The sequence below is a fragment of the Megascapheus bottae genome, chromosome 35 (genome assembly GCF_031878675.1).
Source record: "Megascapheus bottae isolate mThoBot1 chromosome 35, mThoBot2.hap1, whole genome shotgun sequence".
Classification (NCBI taxonomy): Eukaryota; Metazoa; Chordata; class Mammalia; order Rodentia; family Geomyidae; genus Megascapheus; species Megascapheus bottae.
Window position 1 is genome coordinate 6806508 of NC_143543.1, and position 15052 is coordinate 6821559.

Genomic DNA, 15052 nt, shown 5'->3' on the forward strand with positions numbered 1-15052 from the left:
GCCCATGATTGAGTTCAAGCAAAGACAGGCACAAAAAATAAAAATAAAATAAAAATAAAGTTTTCAGCCCAAGTGAGTTCTGGGAAGTTGTTGTAACAGCCTCCAGAGTGGCATTGAGATCATAAGTTTCATTTATTAAAATGACAAACCCTTCAGACATCTATGAGTGGTTAAAATAAAATGCTTTCCTTTTTTCCAGCAAAACATCTTTACTTTGCTGGGTTTGTTTTATTTCCTTCTCATTTCTGATCATAGATTTATAATCTGATCTGTTTTGCACTTATGGAGAAGAGTCACATTCTCCTTAGGGCGTTAGAATCTAAAGTCAGCCAGCAAATTATGAAGGATCTATAATCAAAGTTTCCCTGAAAAAGTATCCTGACCTGGAAAATCTACAAAGTATAATATAAATATTTGCATAGCTATAAGCTCCAATGGTATTTTTGAAATCATTTTTGTGTCCTATCAGTACTGGGGCCTTGGCAGTATCCCTTAGCTATTTTGCTCAAGGATTATACTCAACCACTTCAGTCATACCTTCACTCCAAGGTTTTGGCTAGGTAATTGAAGGTAAGTCTTTTTTTCTAATTGTATATTATTGTAGGGGTAGTATATAGAGGGTTTAAATTTACACTTGTCAGGTAGTGAAGGTATGTCTTATGGACTTTCCTGCCCTCGCTGGCCTTGAATAGAGATCCTCAGATCCCAGACACCTGAGCAGTTGAGTAGCAGTAATTTCTTAAGAATAACAAGTTATGAGAATAAATAAAAAAGATCTAGTTAGACTTATTTAAAGAATGTTACTTTAATGAAAAACATAAAATGACATTGATAATTGACAAAAAACTTCTCCTAAAATAAAATGACTCTCTTAAATGTTGTCTCTAAGTTTAATATTCCTTTGAATGAATAGGGGGAAATTTATGTGAAATTAACTAGGAATGTGCTTTATTCATCCATATATATCTATTTATTGTAATTAGTAGATGGTTACATTATATTGACCAGATAGAAGGTGCATTACTTCACAAACATTGATACCCTTTCTCATGTCTTGGTCCCTATTACCCTCAACCCATCCCTAGTACAGAGCTTTATATAAAGTGCTATATTCGTTTCACACTGCTACGATAAAATACCTGAAATGTTTATTTTCAATCATAGTTTCAAGATTTGGGTCTATCATGAAGGTGTCATATAAGGATGGTAATATGTATTTGAGTATTTACATTTTGAGCCAGGAAGGAGAGAGGGAGAGAGGGATGGAAGGAGAGAGAAGAGAGAGAGAGAGAGAGAGAGAGAGAGAGAGAGAGAGAGAGAGAGAGAGAGAGAGAGAGAGAGAGAGTGAATTTTATAATCCATTTTGAGGATATAATTTCCGTAACTTTCAACTAGGCAATTCTTCTCAAAGTTAAAATAGCATTTATCAATCTTAGGGCAAAAACCTTTGCTTTGGGGAACGCAATCATATTTAGGTGGAAACGAGTTGGTCACACCTGCAATCTTAGCTACTCATAAGGCTGAGATTTGAGGACTGCAAGAAAGCCTGTGAAAATCTAATCTCCAATGAAGCATTAAAAATGATAAAAATAGAGTGGTTGGCTTAAGTGATAAATCACTAGCCTTGAGCACAAAAGCTCAAATAGCACTAAGTTCAACCCGCAGAACCAACAGGCTCATGAGCACACACACACACGCACACGCACACACACACACACACACACACACACACACACACACACAGTTAAATCACAGAAAATACTGAATAAATATTTGCTGAATTTGTATCAAGTACAGCTTGATCCTGTCCATGACTACGCTATGTTTGGAAAAGTTAAACAAAATTATTTTGTTTGTTGATTCACTTCTGTCTTAGCTGCCCCATTGAACACATTATTCTCACCCAATCTTCGTTTTCTTAGAGTTTATCATATGTTGATGGAGTCTATGAATATTAGAAAAAAGTCTTAGTTTTTGTTTTCAATAACTTCTCTCTCTATTCTTACAATATGAAACCTTGTTGCCAAGGAATCAGTTTCCTTTCTAGGGTCAAAGACCCTCAGGTTGTCTTTATGAATTGTTTTGAACTTGAAAGCTGCCTCTGATATTGGCTACAGTGTCTGGAGAAAGCCACCAGAGGGACATCTTTGCCCATTACTTATGTTTGGTTGACCTAGTTGTTCTGTGTTCTGGGATCATACGACACATAAAAGGCAATGGCTATGGTTAGAATGAGCCTAATTCTCATCTCTCCCAGAATCCTCCTTCCTTGTTCATTTACATGATTGAGACCTCTGGGGCTATATTCTATCCATAATATGAAATGCACAATTTATTTTTGAGGGTCATGCCCCTTGACCCCTGAACCTGGGCACTGTCTCTGAGCTCTTAGGTTCAAGGCTACCACTCTACCCTTGATCCAAGCCCTACTTCCCCTTTTCTAGTGATTAATTGGAGGTAATATCACACGGTCTTTAGTGCCTAGGCTGGTTTTGAACATAGATCCTCAGATCTCAAACTCCTAAGTAGCTGGGATTGCAGGCGTTAGCCACCATGCCTGGTAAAATGCACACTTTCTAAGCTGTTCTGTCCTAGATTCATAGTGTATTTTATAAACACTTCTGTTTCTTCCCCATTAAGAACAAGGAGAACAAGTTGTTCTACTTAAAATGGGGAAATCTGAGATCTGCTGGAACAGAATCAGAATGTTGGATGTTAAAACAGAATGTTGGTGCTTGCCCTGGGCACAAAAAGGCAGAAGTTACATTTGGTTGGGCCATTCCTCAGCTCTGCAATTTTGAGCACAGAGCTTCTCCATACTCCTAATTGAGTGCCAGTGGCTCATGATTGAAACCTTAACTACTCAGGAGGCTGAGATATAAGAATCAAGGTCAAAATCAGCCAAGCAGAAAAGTCTGTGAGACACTTTTTCTCCAAATAACCCACAAAAATTTGGAAGTGAACCAGTGGCTCAAGTGTTAGAGCACTAGCCTTGAGTGAATTGTTACAGGATCAGTACCTCGGCCTTGAGTTCAAGCCCCAACACTGATACACCTACTGACACAGGTAACACACACACACACACACACACACACACACACACACACACACACACACACACTTCTCCAAGCCTCACATCATGTTGCTGAACAAATGATGAGGATACATGCATTTTCTACCACAATCTGCCACCAGGACCTTATCTACTCTTAAATATAGATATATAGTTATTTGTACATTTATGAATCCAGATATTTGTAAAAGAGCACTACTGATAGACCTATTTATCTTTGAGGGGGTGGCTTCAAATGGGTACATCTGCATGCATGTAAATGGCCTGGCCACATGAGTCAGAGTTATATTTAGATCCTTCCAATGAAGAAAAATATTCTCTTGAAATTTTCTATACCTCAGTCCCTAGAGCTATGAAGACAAGCACAATGAGTTACTATGAACTTCTACAAATTAAGTCAAAATGATATCATTTGACTCAAATCTACACTTGAATGTATTTCATTCAGATTTGAAGTGAACACTGTCCTTTTCTGACAATCTACTGACTTAAAGAACAGAAGAGGAAATTGAATTATTGCTGTCTTTTCATTTTAGGAAAGAGTTTATATTTTTATACAGTAATTACTTTGTGTTAGAAAATTCATTATAGCCAACCACTTGTGGTTCATGCTTATAATCCTAACTACTCAAGGGGCTAAGATCCAAGGACAGAGTTCAAAGCTAGCCTGGGTAGGAAAGGCCATGAGATTCTAATCTCCAATTACCTACCAAACACACACACACACACACACACACACACACACACACACACACACACCTCAAAATGAAACAAAACCAAACCCAACATCTCAGAAATGGAGCTGTGGCTCAATTGGTTGAGAAATACCTTGAGCAATGAAGCTCAGGCTTAGCATGCAGGCACTGAGTTAAAGGCCTGGGACCAGCACCAAGAAGTATATATCTATACTTACATATATAAATAATACGTAAATTATAAAGTGTATATGGAATGATAATATAACAATACATAGAATTAGGCCGGGAGTTTGGCCTAGTGGTTAAAGTGCTTGCCTAGCATGCATGAAGACCCGGGTTCGATTCCTCGGTACCACATACATAGAAAAAAAAGCCGGAAGTGGTGCTGAGGCTCAAGTGGTAGAGCTCTAGCCTTGAGAAAGTCCAAGGACAGTGCTCAGGCCCTGAGCTCAAGCCCAGGACTGGCCAAAAAAAAATACATATAATTAATATACTATTATTTTAATATATTATATAAAACAATATATAATAATGCATACATATGCATAATAATCTTGTTGTTAAATTATATGATACACGTGCATCCTATAATATTCATATTCTATGCTATGTAATTGTATATACTATACTGTACACATTCTATACTGTATATACAATTATATCGTATATATGACATACTATATAGTAATACATATTTATTCATTGTGTAATACACATTATATACTATATAATTGTATAGTGTCTACAAAATATATTATACAAACTATATAGTACATTATCTAAATTTATTTCAATATAAATCTAGCACAATTATTAATCCACCCAGTTAATAAAATATTAATACAATATAATGTAATAATATAAGTAAGATAATTGTGATTACTTGTTTGCTTCTCCAGAGGATTTAAACCTGCTGCTTTCTAGTTTTATTTCAGTATAGCTTTATAGATACAGACCATATAATACAATATTTATGAAAGTTAAAATCTATAATGTATTTTGTAGAATACGGCATCATCTGGTGGTGAATGCACTATGTTATTTGATAGATTAAGTACATTGCAGTTGTTGTCATGAAATGTTCTGTCATGTTAAATGAGTCTAATAGATGGAAGATGCTATGAACTGCAGCAATGTCGTTTCTCTTATTCTACACCTTTTAATCTATTAGTGACCTAGATGCCTCAAAATCACCACATAGAGTTATGGATCTTGATTTTGGTTTTTTCTTTCTCTTGTGATTTGATGCTCTCTTTAGCATACCTTTTATCACAAAACCTATTAATGATCAGTATATTTCGAGGAAAAAACTGTAATCTTAATTAGTCCCTTTTTTCCTTTAGTCATACTTTTCCTGAGATATGATTTGAACAGTTTCAGTTAAACATTTTTGTTATGCCCTTATGTGTATGTCTCTTCATGATTATTTATTTTTAAGATATCCATATCTATTTACAAGTTAAAGTGTAAAACATGGTCATGTCTACATTGTGGAAGTGTCCAGTTGAGGAAGTTGATACAAATATTGATATAAATATGAGCTCCCACTTACCATTCTGTTCTCGTAAAGTTACTTAAAATTGAATTCCTTGGAGATTTCCCAGATATTCTTAAATGTGATCATCATTTTTTACTGTACATCTGTCAGATTGTTTTCTGTTGTATAGTTGAAATTTTGATTCCACCAAAGTGTACATCCAGCACCACTCCATACATGTATCTTTATATTTAAAGATGGTTTTTCTTGTGTAGCAACAGGAATTAGTCCTTCTCTTTTAGTTTACTGTCTTTATATTGTAATTATTTTATGTAGATAATTCAAATATTAAGTGATCATTGATCTACAGAGATAACTATGCATGTTCGTATGTTTTCTATTGTTTTTCCTTAGAGAATATGTATAAACTTCTCATGCTTTCTGTGCACTCATCACAGTTCAGCTGATATTTTGCTGCACATTCATGTAATTATATTTTATACTGCAATTCTTTTTGCTACACCTGGGCTTGATTTCAGGGCCTGAGCACTGTCCTTGGACTATCCCATGGTTAGGCTACATCTCTACAACTTAAGCCTCAGCACCACATCCAGATTTTTTCTATGAATTTGGTGCAGAGAAATCAAATCTGGATCTTCCTTCATACTAGGCAAGTACTCTACCATTATGCCAAACTCCCGGCCCTGAATTTTTTTTTTGTACTCAAAGATAACATATATTTTCTTCCTCTAGAAAATTCCTTTAAACAGTTCCTACAGTGCAGAAGCTGGTGATATAGTCTCTTCAGTTTACTTTTCTTCATGCTGTATGACTTCATTAATTTTTTATCTTCATGAATGCTTTTCGTTTTTTTTTTTTTGCAAGTCCTGAACTTGAGCTCAGGGCCTGAGCATTGTCCTTGGTCTTTCTCAAAGCTAGAGCTCTAGCCCTTGAACCTCAGCACGACTTCCAGCTTTTTTCTATTTATGTGGTACTGAGGAATCGAACCTGCTTCTTCCTGCATGTTAGGCAAGCACTCTACCACTAGGACAAACTCCCGTCAACATGAATGTTTGTTTGTTTTTTTTGTCCCCTTTTCCTAGTGCCCCAATGAGCAAATGTAGTAATGGCTTCCTTAAAGTGACTTTATACATGCATAATTTCTCTGTAGTCTTTCTGAGGAAATCTAATTATTCTTTGATATTTCTTATACAAGCATAATTTTCCTTGGTTTCTGAGGCTTTTTTTTCATTATCTTGTCTGTGAACACTTTCATTACACTTCCCTATTTCTACTGAGTTGTCTTATAAGTTTTATGTCTGAGATTTGTTGAAAATAGTTTCATTTCCATTGAGAAATTATTTCCTTGTTTCCTTGTTCATGGTTACATTATTTATATTGATATTTTATTTTTTCATTGTCATTGAAGGGTGGATATGTGAAGAGTAGATTGGTATAAATTCAGATCTCAAATTCACTTTTCTTCAGTTTAGGAATCTTTCATTTTGTACACTGTTGAATTGGTCAGGAATTTGGGAAATCTGTTTTATGGCAGAACATTGGCAAAGCCCCAATTTTTCAAGTCAATACTGTGGCCTAGTAGTTGAATGTTTGCTCTCCAACACTAGTTCAATTCTTGGTTCCACATATACAGAAAAAAAGCAGCAAGTGGTTCTGTGACTCCAGTGGTAGAGCACTAGTCTTAAGAAAAATCAAGGACAGTGCTCAAGCTCTACGTTCAAGCCCCAGGAATGGCAAAAACAAAACATACCAGAACAAAACAAAAACCCCAGTATTTCCATCTGGATATTTTCCCCTTTTCTCCCCAATCTCAGAAGAAGTCAGGGAATTTTAACTGTTTGTCAGGGTGACAGGGCACAGAATTTTTGTTCATGTTCAGTTTTCAGTATGGTGGCTCATGAAATCCTAGCCAGTCAGGAGTCTGAGATGTGCGAACTGTGGTTTAAAGCCAGCCCAGGTAGAAAAGTCCATGAGACTCCTATCTCCAATTAGCTACCAGAAAACTAGAAGTGGTGCTGCGGCTCAAAATGATAGAGCAATAGCCTTGAGCTGAAGATCAGGCCCAGAGTTCAAGCCCCACGACTAAAAGACAAAACAAAAACCCAAACAAAAGAAGGCTATTTTTCCTTTAACCAAAGAGCTGTTAAAGTAAATATATTGCAATCTTTAAGAAAATATAAGATTTTAAGTCCCTTTTATGAAATTCAGTGTAAACTAAGTATCAAACCTTAGTCCATAAACGTAGTATCTTTTCTACTTGAAATGTGAAAATCTTTTTTATCCTAAGGAATCAGGAGCTTTGAATAAAATATTCTCAGTAAAGTCGTCAATGCAATTTTACCATAACTAGAATGTGCGAGACTAGTTCAATATATTTGCATTACCGTCCTTACTACTGCATTATGACCAATTTCCTACCAAAGTTCCTTGTATTTTAAAGAGCCTTTTCATGTCTCTCTTCTAGGAAGTCAGTGTTTCAGCTCTGCTATCACATTGGGGTAGGGAGAGAAAATACAGGCCACATGTTCATTACAAACTACAGGGAGAATTGAGGCAAAAGTAATGAGACTAGATTTTGCAGCTTATGAAAGGGTATGTGTTGTATGATTCTGATAGAAATATGTTGGAATGTAGTATTTATTTCCAGATTATAAATGTGATTGCTAATGTCCTTTTACTTGGCTACTTAAATTTCCTATTTCAAGGAATATTGTTTGATCATTATCTGAAAAAGATCCTTGCTTGTCATTTTTTTCTTTTAATCAAGAGAAGACTAGGAATGTGAAGGGCAATAGGATCCAAGGATTGTCACATGAACTCAAATGTGGAAGACTAAGTGAAAGATTTGCCCCACCCCAGATGATGCCTGAAAGTCTGCTTCACGTGTTCCTGTCCGTGTGTGTGTGTGTGTGTGTGTGTGTGTGTGTGTGTGTGTGTGAGTGTGTGTAGATGTGTGTAGAGGTCATTGGGCCTGGGTCCTGTCTCTGAGCATTTTCACTCAGAGGTTAGCATTTTGCCACTTGTGCCACAGCTCCACTTCTACTTTGGGGAGCGGTGATGGTGAATTGTACTTGAGGGTCTCATGGATTTTCCTGCCTAACTGGCTCTATGATGCTTAGATCTCAGCCTCCTCAGTAGACAGGATAATAGATGAATCTTGTTTTTATCACCAGAATATTTGCTATGCAATGTATTTCATCTTGGTTTTCTGTATCTAAAAGAGTTGTTCCTTTTTTTCCTTACTTTTTCTTGTGTGTTTAAGAAGATATATTCTCTATCCTTTCAGCAGGAATTATAATGTTAAAGTATGTGACATCATCAACCATGATGGTAATGGAGTTTCACTCTGATTTTGTGAAAATAAGGTGATCAGAAGCCTGGGGATATCATCCTAATGAAAGGGGACTCAATGCAGTCATACATCTGCCCTTTTCAGTGAATCTATAAATACATAAAATACTATGTGTATTTAAGATGTACTTCCCTGAAATACTTGCTACCACTTTGAGTGGCCTTCTCATCTCATGAACTATCATTTCAGGGAGTAGAAAGACTTCACATGCCCTCTTGACTTTTTTGCCAGTCTTGAGGCCTGAACTCAGGTCCTGAGCGTTGTTCTTAGGCTTTCTCAAGGTTAGCACTCTACCACTTGTGCTACAGCACCATTTCTGGCATATTTGTGTGTGTGGAACCGAGGAATCACACCCACATCTTCGTGTATGCTAGGCAAGCATGTTAACACTAGGCCAAACTTCCGGCCTGTCTGCTTGATTTTTTTTGCTTATTGTCACTATTGTGAACACCAGAGCTTCTATCTACAATGGGTATAACATTTGCACAACACGGATGGGATGTCTTAATGATCATCACTTGTCTCTTTTTTCCTTACTCAGACTTGATAACCTGCTCTCCTTCCTGATGGTCAACATGCACTCTGACTTTTGCACAGTTGATACTGCGGAGTTTGTATATTGTGATAATTGGTAACTGGATTGCTACTGAATGTGTAAGCAGTGATTAACTCAACAATAACAAACCAACCCTGTTGATAAAATTAAGAAGAAATTTTAAAAAATGTGCTTCATTAGAAACAAAGAGTTTCAACATCTCTTATAAAATATTAACAATTTAGAAATATTTGCTCAGTACTATCCCTTTTAAAAGGAACATAAGCACACTGTTATTTTTAGCCAATACATTGTTATATTTCCAATAATTCAGTCTATTTAAAATAATGAATAATGCATTTAATGAAAAGAAGGTAATAGAAATGTAACATTGTTATAATCATCAGATAACTGAGTACATATCTGATATATATATATATATATATGTTCAGTATTTTAAAAGGAGAGATTTGTAACAGAACAAAACCAAGTTACATAAGGCCCTATAGTATGACGCTAAATGAATGGACCTCTAGGATATAGAAACAAAATCCATATAATGAGTGAATGTTGTCCTTAATGTACTGTGTTATCTCTCGTCTCTTCTGCTGGCCCTTGGTTTTCTCATATTGTCTCACTGTGTTATCTGATATATTGGATATATTTGTATTTGGTTATTTGAAATTGGATAGGGACGGGGGAAAACAAGATGTGGGGTTGTGGTGGTGGGGAGGGAAATGGGGACCAAGACGTGAGAAATGGTATCAATTTATGTGAATTAATGCACCTTGCAGCTTCTATCTGGTGAATGTAAAGTAACCCTTCTATTAATTATAAAAATATATAGGAAAAAATAATCAAACAAGGATATGTTGAAAAGCATATCCAGCAATGTATAAGCAAACTTAGGAATCTACATTTTTGTTCAGCTATTGCTTCATAAATCTAATACATTGTGATATACATTAGAAGTATATTTTGTAGGATATATAAGCAATACTGACATTCTAAAACCATATAGAAAAAGAAGCCTTATAGAAAACCATAGAGAAGAAGTAGGAGGAGGAAAAAGAGGGAAAAAGAAAAGAGCGATGGAGGGAACTACAGAGGATGGGGCAAGGTAGATAGATTCAAACAAACAGATTTATAAATACTGCAAAAAGCAGATGTGGGAATAGAAACTATTAAATAAAATGCATTAATGTGTTTATGAAGTCATGGCACATGGTAATAGGAAAATATTATTGAAATGTATTTGAGGACTAAGCAACATAATGATATGAATGCAACAAGTTAATGTAGTTAAAAATTTAGTTCCTAGGTACTCAAAGAGCTGGGATCTGATTAACACAGTTGGATACCCACCTGGACAAGAAAGCTCATGAGAATGTTATCTTCAGTTAACCTCGAAAGATCCAACAGTGAGGCTGTGGCTTAAGAGGTAAAGCACTTAGCTTTGAACAAAAATACTCAGTGACAGTACTCAAACATTAAGTTGAAGCCCCAGAACTGACACAAAATAAGAAATTTTAGATAAGGCATTAATAAAGCAATATAAGAAGACAAGTCAGAAGTGAAAATATAATAGTGAAGCTGCTTGTGGTGGCTTATGCCTATAATCCTACCTACTCAGGAGGCTGACATCTGAGGATCAAGCTTCAAAGCAGCCCAGGAACAAAAGGACCTGAGACTCTTATCTCCAATTAACCTCTAGAAAATGTGAAGTGGGACTTGGCTAAAGGGTAATGTGGTATCCTAGAGCTGTAGAGTTCAGGGACAGTGGCCAGGCCGAGTTCAAGCCCTATTATACACGCACACGCACACGCACACACACATACACACATACACACATACACATGCACACACAAATACAAACACATACACACACACATAAACACACACACTCACAATATAATAATGAAGATGGAAGGAGGTGGAAGATTAATAAAGAGCAAATAGAGAAAACCAAAAAATACAGAAAAAAATCAAATTTACCTGGCTCTGGCTACTACCTGTGACTATACCATTACTAGAGAAATGAATGTCACTCATATGTTGAAGTGATTCCAAGAACACAAATGAGTAAATATTTTGGTCAAATATTTAAATTTCAGCTTAAGAGGGCCTATTTGTTTGAAGATGTCTTCTGTCCCAGAAGCCATGCAGAGAATTTCTATCTGGACTTAACAAAATGATGTGCACTTGGGGGAAAAAGATTCAGCCCAGAAGCCCAGCACTGGAGGCCAAGATAGAGAAGATCTCTACAGCCACCATGACTTTCCCTTTAGCATTGTGGTAAATAGGCAGGAAAGTGAGCCAGACACTGCAGAACAACAGCTTTCTGAAGGTGAGGAACTTTGTTTCACTGAAGGTGTTAAGCAGGTTCCTGGCAAAGAAAGCCACAGTGAAGCTGGCCAAGGCCAGGGAGCCCAGGTATCCCAAGACACAGTAGAAAGCAGTGAGGGAGCCCTTGCTACATAACATGATGAGGTGACGATGTTCAGAGTATGTTTCTGTATGAATGAAGGGAAGAGAGGTTCCCAGGCAAGTTCCATAAAGAGTCACCTGGATCAGGGTGCAAATGGGAATGATGAAGTTAGGAGCCCCTGATACTAGTAGCCACCTCATCCTTCTTGCTGGAAGAGTGACCTTGAAGGCCAGAACTACAGTTACAGGTTTGGCCAAGACAGCAGAAACAGCTACAGTTAACACAATTCCAAATATGGTTTGCTGTACAATGCAGGTGACTTTGTTGGGATGTCCAATAAAGAGCAAGGAACAGAGAAAGCAGAAGATGAAGGAGATGAGCAGGATGTAGCTGAAAGCCTGGTTATTAGCCTTGACAATGGCAGTGATCTTATATTTCACAAACACCCAAGAACAACTGCTGTGAGTGTAGATAAAGAGCCATGCAAGCCAAGGCCACCTCCAACGTTCTCCATAAGCCAGGAAACTTACAGCTCTTAGGAAGCACTAATTCCTCTCTGTGTTGGCATACTGATGATCTGAGCATTTCACACACTGCTCCAAATCTCATAAGAAAATCAAATTCTAATTAGTCCCTTTTCAGTACTTAAAAAGCAAACATTCTAACATGTGAAAATTTAGTACCTTAAAGTAAATATTACCAGATATGCTCAGTATTACTTTTATGCATTCTTCATGTTCTTACAGTAATTCTTACATTCTCATATTTTAGTCTGAGTGAAACTCTTAACTGCCAATGATGATTGTTCATATTATTTATTGCCATTTTTAATACCCTACAAATTATTTCATTTCTGCTTCATGCTGACAAAACTCTCAGACTTATGTGCACAAGTCCAACCCTCATTCAAAATTTTATATTTTGGGGCCAATAGTGTTGCCTAGTGGTATAGTATCTGCCAAATATGCATGAAGCTCTGGGTTTGATTCCTTAGGACCACATACATGGAAAAAGGTGGAAATGGTGCTGTGGCTAACGTGGTAAAAAGCTAGCCTTGAATTTGAGAAATTAAAGGACATTGCCCAGTCCATGAGTACAAAGGCCAACACTAGCAAAAAATAAACAATTGTGGAGTAAACCTTGCATGTTCTTGTATGTCTCTGTAGCACACTGTGGTCCATCCTTTCAGTTATTATGTTTGTCTCTTCTATTCATCTGTACGGGAACAGATAATCAAATCACTCTTTGAAGATATAAAGTCATGCTATGCACATTACCTGTGCCTGATTCTGATTCTTTTTGTTATTTTTTTCAGTCCTGGGATCTGAACTCAGGGCCTGAGCACTATCCTTGGGCTTCCCTCAAGGCTGGAACTCTACCATTTGAGCCACAGAACCAGTTCCGGCCTTCCTATGTATGTCGTACCAAGGAATTGAACCTGGGTCTTTGTGCATGCTAAGCAAGCACTCTACCACTAGGACAAACTGCCAACCCTGTGCCTGATCCTTTAGTCAACCCAACCCAGAGCACTTGCTCTGCTGCGCCAAGATTTCTAAGTACTAGGAAGTAAAAATGTGCAAAATAGGTGTTTTCTTTGTAGTTCAAAGGTAATATTTTAGATATAATTCTTGTTCTTAAAAATTCTTTGCATGTAATGTGATAGAAGTTAAAGTTAGATTACTGAGTAGTTGAGTAAACATACATACAACAGATTAGAAAAAATCCTACCTGTAAATCAGAGCCCATGTATTTTTTTTCCTCCGAAGAGAAGTAGCAAACACTGTCACAATTAAATTACTAAGTGAAGGAGGAAGAATTTGAATCTGCAATTCTGCATTTGTATTGAATTGCATGGATGAGGATAGTAGGAGACAGTATGAATTTCCCCCTAAGACATGAGCTTACCTGTTCCATTAGCAATCTCATTGTCTGGGCAAGGTGTGCAATCAAAGCAACAGGCAGCCTTTCCCTCCTGAGGAGATTTTCTGAATGCAGGACCATAACTCTCACTACAGACAGAGTGCGTAGGCTGAGGAAAATCAGATATGTGTCAGTAACTGATCAGAATTTTACATAATACTCCAAAAATGTATCATTTTAACATAAAGTTCCATTAAGCATATTATTTCTTTTTTATTGCCAGTCATGGGGCTTCAATTCAGCGTTTGGGCACTATTCTTGAACTTTCTCAATGCTGTTGTTATAGCACGTGAGTTACAGCACAACCTCTGGCTTTTTCTGTGTATGTGGTAACTAAGGAATAAAACCCAGGGCTTCATGCATGCTAGGCAAGCACTCTACCAGTAGGCCAAGCCATAATATCATCTTATTTCCTACTGGCCATGAAGTGAGAATCTTCTCACACAGGGTCATTCAAGGATTCCTTGAAGATGCTTAAAATTGTAGATCAACTAACCACTGAATGAAGCCTCCACACAATGTTGCAAAGTAAACATTTCAACCACATGAAGTGATTCTTGTGTTACTTTGGAAAAGTGTTAAAAACTTGCTAAGAAATGTGGGACTTGTATTTTATGATGCTATTCTAAATCATTGCTATTCTAAACAATCATTGTTAATGTCTACTTTTTGATACTGGTCCTGGGATTTGATCTCAGGATCTGTGCATTGACCTTGGGCTTTTTTTCCAGTCCTTTGGCATGAACTACGGGAGTAGGCCCTTTCCTTGGTCCAAAGCTCCACTTACAGCTTTTTCTGTGTATGTGGTACCGAGGAATTTAACTCAGGTGTTCATGCATGCTAGGCAAGCAAATCTAACTCTATGCCAAATTCCCGGTCCCAGATCTTTTTCCCATAAGTGTAGCACTCTACAACTTGATCCACAGTTCTACTGAAGATTTTGGTGGCCAATTGTGATGAGAATCTCAAACACTTTTCTGACAGGTTAAACTTCAAACAGAACCCTAATCTTAGATGTGAGGACGTCAGCTTCCTCAGTAGATAGACATGATTCACTAGCTCCAGCCCTTCATTCCTGGTGGTTAAATGAATTTAAGAGTCTCACAAAAGATCTTAGTTGGACTGCCTTCATATCATAGTATTCGTAGCTCATCTACCTAAGTAGAAGTTATTGCAGGAGTATATTGCTTCTGTCCAACCAGGGATAAATTTTAAGGGTGAAAGCCTACAGAGTAGAAGATCTTCACTAACTATACAACAAACAAAGGCCTAATATCTAAAATATATCAAAAACTCAAAAAATTGAATCACTGCAAAACTAATCTTCAAACAACCATCCTGTTAAAAGATGGGCCAAAGATTTAGAGTATTCTCTGAATAAGAAATAAGAATGGCCTATAGACACATGAAAAAATGCTCAATGTTTCTGGCCATAAAAGAATTTCAAATCAAAACAACTCTAAGATTCCATCTCATTCCAGTTAGAATGGCCAGGATCAAGAAATATAATAACCGATGCTGGTGGGGATGTGGCCAGGAGGTATCACT

General features: G+C 37.0%; 1 pseudogene; it reads right to left on the reverse strand.

Moving 5' to 3' along the window:
• Positions 1-11271: 11271 nt before the first annotated feature.
• On the reverse strand, positions 11272-14657 carry LOC150042571 (vomeronasal type-2 receptor 116-like; annotated as a pseudogene).
• Between the last annotated feature and the right edge of the window lie 395 nt (positions 14658-15052).